This window comes from Myxocyprinus asiaticus, chromosome 28, assembly GCF_019703515.2.
Source record: "Myxocyprinus asiaticus isolate MX2 ecotype Aquarium Trade chromosome 28, UBuf_Myxa_2, whole genome shotgun sequence".
NCBI classification, from domain to species: Eukaryota; Metazoa; Chordata; class Actinopteri; order Cypriniformes; family Catostomidae; genus Myxocyprinus; species Myxocyprinus asiaticus.
The window spans coordinates 3,662,367-3,674,560 of NC_059371.1; the positions used below are offsets into that span (position 1 = coordinate 3,662,367).

The 12,194-nt window shown below is 34.9% G+C and overlaps 1 long non-coding RNA gene across 1 annotated transcript in view; it reads right to left on the minus strand.

Moving 5' to 3' along the window:
* LOC127418969 (uncharacterized) overlaps nt 1-12,194 on the minus strand; it is a 983,530-nt gene that overhangs the window by 305,781 nt on the left and 665,555 nt on the right. The gene's annotated exons all lie outside the window — the stretch shown is intronic.

A 12,194-nucleotide genomic window follows, 5' to 3' on the forward strand; every position in this document is an offset into this window, starting at 1 on the left:
GGTTCCCCTAGAGCAGGTCTGCAGGCGTGTCGTGGTTACAACAGACGTCTCCAAGATGTGCTGGGGTGCCGTATGCAATGAGCACACAGCCGCCGGCTCTTGGACTGGCCCATGGCTGCGTTGGCACATCAACTGCCTAGAGTTGTTGGCAGTACTGCTCGCCTTGCGGAGGTTTTGAACGTTGATCCAGGGCAAGCACGTGTTGTTCCGGACAGACAACACAGCGATGGTAGCTTACATCAACCGCCAAGGCGGTCTACACTACCATTGCATGTCACAACTCGCCTGCTGTCTCCTCCTCTGGAGTCAGCAGCGTCTCAAGTCGCTATGAGCCACTCACATCCCGGGCAACCACAACACCGCAGCGGATGCGCTGTCATGTCAGGTTACCCTCAGGGGAGAGTGGAGACTCCACCTTCAGGTGGTCCAGCTGATTTGGAGTCGATTCAGTCGAGCACAGGTAGACCTGTTTGCTTCCCAAGAATCCTCCCACTGCCCGCTTTGGTACACCTTGACCGAGGCATGTCTCGGTATAGACGCGTTGGCACACAGCTGGCTCCCTGGACTACACAAGTATGCGTTTCCCCCAGTGAGCCTACTTGCACAAACCCTGTGCCAGGTCAGGGAGGAAGGGGAGCAAGTCATCCTAGTAGCACCCTACTGGCCCACCCAGACATGGTTCTCGGATCTCACGCTCCTTGCGACAGGCCCCCCGGCGAATTCCTCTGAGGAAGGACCTTCTTTCTCAGGGACGGGACACCATCTGGCACCCGTGACCAGACCTCTGGAATCTCCACATCTGGCCCTTGGACGGGACATGGAGGACTTAAGTGCCCTATCGCCCGTAGTGGTAGACATGATCACTCAGGCTAGGGCTCCCTCTACGAGGTGCCTGTATGCCTTGAAGTGGTGTCTGTTCACTAAGTGGCGTTCTTCCCGACGGGAAGACCCCCAGAGATGCGCAGTCAGATCGGTGCTTTCCTTCCTGCAGGAGAGGCTGGAGGGGCGGCTGTCCCCCTCCACCTTGAAGGTGTATGTAGCCACTATTCCAGCTCATAACGATGCAGTAGATGGTAATTACTTGGGGAAGCACGACTTGATCATCAGGTTCCTGAGAGGCGCTAGGAGGTTGAACACCTCTAGACCATGCCTCATTCCCCCGTGGGACCTCTCTGTAGTCCTTCAGGTTCAACGGGAAGCTCCCTTTGAGCCCTTGGAGTCAGCTGAGCTTAAGGCACTCTCTTTGAAGACTGCCCTCCTGACTGCACTCACTTCCATCAAGAGGGTAGGGGACCTGCAAGCATTCTCTGTCAGCGAATTGTGCCTGGAGTTCGGTCTGGGTTACTCTCACGTGATCCTGAGACCCCGACCGGGCTATGTGCCCAAGGTTCCCACGACCCCTTTTAGGGATCAGGTGGTGAACCTGCAAGTGCTGCCCCAGGAGGAGCCAGACCCAGCCTTGGTGTTGCCAAGTGTCCGGTGCGAGCTTTACACATCTATTTGGATCGCACGCAGAGCTTTAGAAGCTCCGAGCAGCTCTTTGTCTGCTTTGGTGGACAGCAGAAAGGATGCGCTGTCTCCAAACAGAGGATCGCCCACTGGGTCATTGACGCCATTGCTATGGCATATCAACCTCAGAACATGCCACCCCCTGCGGGGTTACGAGCCCACTCTACCAGGAATGTGGCTGCCTCCTGGGCCCTGGACAGTGGCGCCTCTTTGGCAGATGTCTGCAGAGCAGCGGGCTGGGCAACACCCAACACGTTTGCGAGGTTCTACAATCTCCGGGTTGAGTCGGTTTCGTCCCGTGTAGTGGCAGGCACAAGCAGGTAAGTTCCGGGAAAGCTGGCCGGGTGTACCACTTGCTCATAGCGCCTTTCCCCTCCCTTGAGGGGAAGACGTGCGCTCTTGACTCCCAGTAGTGTTCACAGACTGTGATCCCTGGATGACTTCCTCCTTAGCCCTGTGGCAGTCAAGTTTGCAGGGAAACTCGCTGCCGGCTCAGTAAGTGCGCTGGTAAGGCCCTGTACTGAGGTAGGTGCTCCGCATGTTGTGGTTCCCCATAGGTAACCCCATGTGTTATATCTTCCGTAAAATCATTTCCCTCTTGGTAAACTACGTCTTCCTTGAGCAGAGGGCCCTCTGCTCCAGTTGCCATGCTTGTAGAAACTCCTCCCCCCTTGGGTAGGACCAACCATGCGACTCTCCACATGACATACTTCCAACAAGACTCGGTAAGACCATGTGATGTATTTCCACTTCAAGTACCCCCCCATCCCCCCCCCCCCCCATGTGGACACTCGCGGATCCCAGTCCTTTAACAAAATTCCACTCTTTTTGGGGAGAAAAGAGAGGGAAAAGTGGCCTCGGCTGGGCTAGCCTGTCCCTATTTGTTGAGCAGTCGACTTGTTCCTGAAGGACCGTTCGACGCTCATAGCAGCATTGGGGGAGGTTACGTGACAGCCTGATGCGCTGGCTACAAGGCATATAAAAGTCTGCCCGTCTCGCACCGCTAGTCCACGTAACACAGTTCAACTAGTTGTGGCGTATTGTATAGGGACCCCTAGTGTCACTACATCGACACAACATCGAGTGATTGACAGACAGGGAACATCCTGTTTACTTTTGTAACCTCCATTCCCTGATGGAGGGAACGAGATGTTGTGTCCCTCTTGCCACAACGCTGAACTACCCGCTGAAATGGCTGGGACCTGGTCTCGGCTCCTCAGCACAAAACCTGAATGAGTGGTTGCATACCAGCTCCTTTTATACCCGTATGTCATGGGGAGTGGCGTGCAAATTCCACTCGCCAATTCTCACTGGCCTTTTTTCAAAAAGCAGAGGTGTTTGGGGCTCCCAAGAGTGACCCCTAGTGTCACTACATCTACACAAAGTCTCGTTCCCTCCATCAGGGAATGGAAGTTATGAATGTAACCTGGAGGTTTTTTGTATGATCAGTCATATTTTCAAAATCATTGCCAAAATTTCACAATTTCTGCCAGGGTATGCAAACTTTTGAGCACAACTGTATCTCACAATTGCAACTTTATATCTCACAATTTAAACTTTATATCTTACAATTGCAACTTTATATCTCATAATTGCGACTTTATAACTCATAATTGCAACTTTATATCTTACAATTGCGACATTATATCACAATTTTAACTTTACAGTACATCTCACAATTGCAACTTTATATCTCGCAATTGCAAGTTTATATCTCACAATTGAGACTTTATATCTCATAATTGCAACTTTATATCTCGCAATTGCGACTTTTATTTAATAATTGCAACTTAATATCTTACAATTGAGACTTTGTATCTCATAAATTCAACTTCATATCTCATAATTGCAACTTTTTATCTCATAATTGCAACTTTATAACTCATAACTGCGACTTTATATCTCACAATTGCAACTTCATATCTCACAATTGCAACTTTATATCTCGCAATTGCAACTTTATAACTCATAACTGAGACTTTATATCTCACAACTGCAACTCTATATCTCACAATTGAGATTTGATCTCATAATTGCAACTTTATATCTCGCAATTGCGACTTTTATTTAATAATTGCAACTTAATATCTTACAATTGAGACTTTGTATCTCATAAATTCAACTTCATATCTCATAATTGCAACTTTTTATCTCATAATTGCAACTTTATAACTCATAACTGCGACTATATCTCACAATTGCAACTTCATATCTCACAATTACAACTTTATATCTCGCAAATGCAACTTTATAACTCATAACTGAGACTTTATATCTCACAACTGCAACTCTATATCTCACAATTGAGATTTGATCTCATAATTGCGACTTTATATCTCACAATTGCAACTTTATATCTCATAATTGCGACTTTATAACTCATAATTGCAACTTTATTTCTCACAATTGCAACTTTATATCTCACAATTGCAACTTTATATCACACAATTGAAACTTTATATCTCATAATTGCAACTTTATAACTCATAATTGCAACTTTATATCTTACAATTGCGACATTATATCTCACAATTGCAACTTTATATCTCATAATTGCAACTTTATATCTCACAACTGCAAGTTTATATCTCACAATTGAGACTTTATCTCATAATTGCAACTTTATATCTCGCAATTGCAAGTTTATATCTCACAATTGAGACTTTATATCTCATAATTGCAACTTTATATCTCGCAATTGCGACTTTTATTTAATAATTGCAACTTAATATCTTACAATTGAGACTTTGTATCTCATAAATTCAACTTCATATCTCATAATTGCAACTTTTTATCTTACAATTGCAACTTTATATCTCATAATTGCGACTTTATAACTCATAATTGCAACTTTATATCTTACAATTGCGACATTATATCACAATTTTAACTTTACAGTACATCTCACAATTGCAACTTTATATCTCGCAATTGCAAGTTTATATCTCACAATTGAGACTTTATATCTCATAATTGCAACTTTATATCTCGCAATTGCGACTTTTATTTAATAATTGCAACTTAATATCTTACAATTGAGACTTTGTATCTCATAAATTCAACTTCATATCTCATAATTGCAACTTTTTATCTCGCAATTGCAACTTTATAACTCATAACTGAGACTTTATATCTCACAACTGCAACTCTATATCTCACAATTGAGATTTGATCTCATAATTGCAACTTTATATCTCGCAATTGCGACTTTTATTTAATAATTGCAACTTAATATCTTACAATTGAGACTTTGTATCTCATAAATTCAACTTCATATCTCATAATTGCAACTTTTTATCTCATAATTGCAACTTTATAACTCATAACTGCGACTATATCTCACAATTGCAACTTCATATCTCACAATTACAACTTTATATCTCGCAATTGCAACTTTATAACTCATAACTGAGACTTTATATCTCACAACTGCAACTCTATATCTCACAATTGAGATTTGATCTCATAATTGCGACTTTATATCTCACAATTGCAACTTTATATCTCATAATTGCGACTTTATAACTCATAATTGCAACTTTATTTCTCACAATTGCAACTTTATATCTCACAATTGCAACTTTATATCTCATAATTGCAACTTTATATCTCATAATTGCAACTTTATATCTCGCAATTGCGACTTTTATTTAATAATTGCAACTTAATATCTTACAATTGAGACTTTGTATCTCATAAATTCAACTTCATATCTCATAATTGCAACTTTTTATCTCATAATTGCAACTTTATAACTCATAACTGCGACTTTATATCTCACAATTGCAACTTCATATCTCACAATTGCAACTTTATATCTCGCAATTGCAACTTTATAACTCATAACTGAGACTTTATATCTCACAACTGCAACTCTATATCTCACAATTGAGATTTGATCTCATAATTGCAACTTTATATCTCGCAATTGCGACTTTTATTTAATAATTGCAACTTAATATCTTACAATTGAGACTTTGTATCTCATAAATTCAACTTCATATCTCATAATTGCAACTTTTTATCTCATAATTGCAACTTTATAACTCATAACTGCGACTATATCTCACAATTGCAACTTCATATCTCACAATTACAACTTTATATCTCGCAATTGCAACTTTATAACTCATAACTGAGACTTTATATCTCACAACTGCAACTCTATATCTCACAATTGAGATTTGATCTCATAATTGCGACTTTATATCTCACAATTGCAACTTTATATCTCATAATTGCGACTTTATAACTCATAATTGCAACTTTATTTCTCACAATTGCAACTTTATATCTCACAATTGCAACTTTATATCTCACAATTGAAACTTTATATCTCATAATTGCGACTTTATAACTCATAATTGCAACTTTATATCTTACAATTGCGACATTATATCTCACAATTGCAACTTTATATCTCATAATTGCAACTTTATATCTCACAACTGCAACTTTATACCTCACAATTGAGACTTTATCTCATAATTGCAACTTTATATCTCACAATTGCAGCTTTATATCTCACAATTGAGACTTTATCTCATAATTGCGACTTTATATCTTGCAATTGCAACTTTATATCTCACAATTGAGACTTTATCTCATAATTGCGACTTTATATCTTGCAATTGCAACTTTATATCTCACAATTGAGACTTTATCTCATAATTGCGACTTTATATCTTGCAATTGCAACTTTACATCTCACAATTGAGACTTTATCTCATAATTGTGAGTTTATATCTTGCAATTGCAACTTTATATCTCACAATTGCAATTTATATCTCATAATTGCGACTTTATAAATCATAATTGCAACTTTATATCTCACAATTGCAATTTATATCTCATAACTGCGACTTTATAAATCATAATTGCAACTTTATATCTCACAATTGCAACTTTATATCTCGCAATTGCAACTTTATTCTCGCAATTGCGACTTTAGAACTCATAGCTGAGACTTTATATCTCACAATTGCAACTCTATATCTCACAATTGAGACTTTATCTCATAATTGCGACTTTATATCTCACAATTGCAACTTTATATCTCACAATTGAGACTTTATATCTCACAATTGCAATTTATATCTCATAATTGCGACTTTATAAATCATAATTGCAACTTTATATCTCACAATTGCAACTTTATATCTCGCAATTGCAACTTTATTCTCGCAATTGCGACTTTAGAACTCATAGCTGAGACTTTATATCTCACAATTGCAACTCTATATCTCACAATTGAGACTTTATCTCATAATTGCGACTTTATATCTTGCAATTGCAACTTTATATCTCACAATTGAGACTTTATCTCATAATTGCGACTTTATATCTTGCAATTGCAACTTTACATCTCACAATTGAGACTTTATCTCATAATTGTGAGTTTATATCTTGCAATTGCAACTTTATATCTCACAATTGCAATTTATATCTCATAATTGCGACTTTATAAATCATAATTGCAACTTAATATCTCACAATTGCAATTTATATCTCATAACTGCGACTTTATAAATCATAATTGCAACTTTATATCTCACAATTGCAACTTTATATCTCGCAATTGCAACTTTATTCTCGCAATTGCGACTTTAGAACTCATAGCTGAGACTTTATATCTCACAATTGCAACTCTATATCTCACAATTGAGACTTTATCTCATAATTGCGACTTTATATCTCACAATTGCAACTTTATATCTCACAATTGAGATTTTATCTCATAATTGCGACATTATATCTTGCAATTGAAACTTTATATCTTTCAATTGCAACTTTATATCTCACAATTGAGACTTTATCTCATAATTGCGACATTATATCTTGCAATTACAACTTTATATCTCATAATTGCAACTTTATATCTCACAATTGAGACTTTATCTCATAATTGCAACATTATATCTTGCAATTGCAACTTTATATCTCATAATTGCAACTTTATATCTCACAATTGCAACTTTATATCTCATAATTGTGACTTTATAACTCATAATTGCAACTTTATCTCATAATTGCGACTTTATATCTTGCAATTGAATCTTTATATCTCAAAATTGCAATTTATTTCTCACAATTGCAACTTTATATCTCACAATTGCAATTTATATCTCATAACTGCAACTTTATATCTCATAATTGCAATTTATATCTCATAATTGTGACTTTATTTCTCACAATTGCAATTTATATCTCATAATTGCAACTTTATATCTCACAATTGCAACTTTATATCTCATAATTGCGACTTTATATCTCACAACTGCAACTTTATATCTCATAATTGCGACTTTATATCTCACAATTGAGACTTTATATCTCATAATTGCGACTTTATAACTCACAATTGCAACTTTATTTCTCACAATTGCAACTTTATATCTCACAATTGTAACTTTATATCTCACAATTGCAATTTATATCTCATAATTGCGACTTTATAAATCATAATTGCAACTTTATATCTCACAATTGCAACTTTATATCTCGCAATTGTAACTTTATTCTCGCAATTGCGACTTTAGAACTCATAGCTGAGACTTTATATCTCACAACTGCAACTCTATATCTCACAATTGAGACTTTATCTCATAATTGCGACTTTATATCTCACAATTGCAACTTTATATCTCACAATTGAGACTTTATCTCATAATTGCGACATTATATCTTGCAATTGAAACTTTATATCTTTCAATTGCAACTTTATATCTCACAATTGAGACTTTATCTCATAATTGCGACATTATATCTTGCAATTACAACTTTATATCTCATAATTGCAACTTTATATCTCACAATTGAGACTTTATCTCATAATTGCAACATTATTCTCGCAATTGCGACTTTAGAACTCATAGCTGAGACTTTATATCTCACAATTGCAACTCTATATCTCACAATTGAGACTTTATCTCATAATTGCGACTTTAGAACTCATAGCTGAGACTTTATATCTCACAATTGCAACTCTATATCTCACAATTGAGACTTTATCTCATAATTGCGACTTTATATCTCACAATTGCAACTTTATATCTCACAATTGAGACTTTATCTCATAATTGCGACATTATATCTTGCAATTGAAACTTTATATCTTTCAATTGCAACTTTATATCTCACAATTGAGACTTTATCTCATAATTGCGACATTATATCTTGCAATTACAACTTTATATCTCATAATTGCAACTTTATATCTCACAATTGAGACTTTATCTCATAATTGCGACTTAGTATCTCATAATTGCAACTTTATATCTCACAATTGAGACTTTATCTCATAATTGCGACTTTATATCTTGCAATTGCAACTTTATATCTCACAATTGAGACTTTATCTCATAATTGCGACTTTATATCTTGCAATTGCAACTTTACATCTCACAATTGAGACTTTATCTCATAATTGTGAGTTTATATCTTGCAATTGCAACTTTATATCTCACAATTGCAACTTTATATCTCGCAATTGCAACTTTATTCTCGCAATTGCGACTTTAGAACTCATAGCTGAGACTTTATATCTCATAATTGCAACTCTATATCTCACAATTGAGACTTTATCTCACAATTGCAACTTTATATCTCACAACTGAGACTTTATCTCATAATTGCGACATTATATCTTGCAATTGAAACTTTATATCTTTCAATTACAACTTTGTATCTCACAATTGAGACTTTATCTCATAATTGCGACATTATATCTTGCAATTACAACTTTATATCTCATAATTGCAACTTTATATCTCACAATTGAGACTTTATCTCATAATTGCGACTTAGTATCTCACAATTGCAACTTTTTATCTCACAATTGAGACTTTATCTCATAATTGCAACATTATATCTTGCAATTGCAACTTTATATCTCATAATTGCAACTTTATATCTCACAATTGCAATTTATATCTCATAACTGCGACTTTATAAATCATAATTGCAACTTTATATCTCACAATTGCAACTTTATATCTCGCAATTGCAACTTTATTCTCGCAATTGCGACTTTAGAACTCATAGCTGAGACTTTATATCTCACAATTGCAACTCTATATCTCACAATTGAGACTTTATCTCATAATTGCGACTTTATATCTTGCAATTGCAACTTTATATCTCACAATTGAGACTTTATCTCATAATTGCGACTTTATATCTTGCAATTGCAACTTTACATCTCACAATTGAGACTTTATCTCATAATTGTGAGTTTATATCTTGCAATTGCAACTTTATATCTCACAATTGCAATTTATATCTCATAATTGCGACTTTATAAATCATAATTGCAACTTTATATCTCACAATTGCAATTTATATCTCATAACTGCGACTTTATAAATCATAATTGCAACTTTATATCTCACAATTGCAACTTTATATCTCGCAATTGCAACTTTATTCTCGCAATTGCGACTTTAGAACTCATAGCTGAGACTTTATATCTCACAATTGCAACTCTATATCTCACAATTGAGACTTTATCTCATAATTGCGACTTTATATCTCACAATTGCAATTTTATATCTCACAATTGAGATTTTATCTCATAATTGCGACATTATATCTTGCAATTGAAACTTTATATCTTTCAATTGCAACTTTATATCTCACAATTGAGACTTTATCTCATAATTGCGACATTATATCTTGCAATTACAACTTTATATCTCATAATTGCAACTTTATATCTCACAATTGAGACTTTATCTCATAATTGCAACATTATATCTTGCAATTGCAACTTTATATCTCATAATTGCAACTTTATATCTCACAATTGCAACTTTATATCTCATAATTGTGACTTTATAACTCATAATTGCAACTTTATCTCATAATTGCGACTTTATATCTTGCAATTGAATCTTTATATCTCAAAATTGCAATTTATTTCTCACAATTGCAACTTTATATCTCATAATTGCAATTTATATCTCATAATTGTGACTTTATTTCTCACAATTGCAATTTATATCTCATAATTGCAACTTTATATCTCACAATTGCAACTTTATATCTCATAATTGCGACTTTATATCTCACAACTGCAACTTTATATCTCATAATTGCGACTTTATATCTCACAATTGAGACTTTATATCTCATAATTGCGACTTTATAACTCACAATTGCAACTTTATTTCTCACAATTGCAACTTTATATCTCACAATTGTAACTTTATATCTCACAATTGCAATTTATATCTCATAATTGCGACTTTATAAATCATAATTGCAACTTTATATCTCACAATTGCAACTTTATATCTCGCAATTGCAACTTTATTCTCGCAATTGCGACTTTAGAACTCATAGCTGAGACTTTATATCTCACAATTGCAACTCTATATCTCACAATTGAGACTTTATCTCATAATTGCGACTTTATATCTCACAATTGCAACTTTATATCTCACAATTGAGACTTTATCTCATAATTGCGACATTATATCTTGCAATTGAAACTTTATATCTTTCAATTGCAACTTTATATCTCACAATTGAGACTTTATCTCATAATTGCGACATTATATCTTGCAATTACAACTTTATATCTCATAATTGCAACTTTATATCTCACAATTGAGACTTTATCTCATAATTGCGACTTAGTATCTCATAATTGCAACTTTATATCTCACAATTGAGACTTTATCTCATAATTGCGACTTTATATCTTGCAATTGCAACTTTATATCTCACAATTGAGACTTTATCTCATAATTGCGACTTTATATCTTGCAATTGCAACTTTACATCTCACAATTGAGACTTTATCTCATAATTGTGAGTTTATATCTTGCAATTGCAACTTTATATCTCACAATTGCAACTTTATATCTCGCAATTGCAACTTTATTCTCGCAATTGCGACTTTAGAACTCATAGCTGAGACTTTATATCTCATAATTGCAACTCTATATCTCACAATTGAGACTTTATCTCACAATTGCAACTTTATATCTCACAATTGAGACTTTATCTCATAATTGCGACATTATATCTTGCAATTGAAACTTTATATCTTTCAATTACAACTTTGTATCTCACAATTGAGACTTTATCTCATAATTGCGACATTATATCTTGCAATTACAACTTTATATCTCATAATTGCACCTTTATATCTCACAATTGAGACTTTATCTCATAATTGCGACTTAGTATCTCACAATTGCAACTTTTTATCTCACAATTGAGACTTTATCTCATAATTGCAACATTATATCTTGCAATTGCAACTTTATATCTCATAATTGCAACTTTATATCTCATAATTGCAACTTTATATCTCACAATTGCAACTTTATATCTCATAATTGTGACTTTATAACTCATAATTGCAACTTTATCTCATAATTGCGACTTTATATCTTGCAATTGAATCTTTATATCTCAAAATTGCAATTTATTTCTCACAATTGCAACTTTATATCTCACAATTGCAATTTATATCTCATAACTGCAACTTTATATCTCATAATTGCAATTTATATCTCATAATTGTGACTTTATTTCTCACAATTGCAATTTATATCTCATAATTGCAACTTTATATCTCACAATTGCAACTTTATATCTCATAATTGCGACTTTATATCTCACAATTGCAACTTTATATCTCACAATTGCGACTTTATATCTCACAATTGAGACTT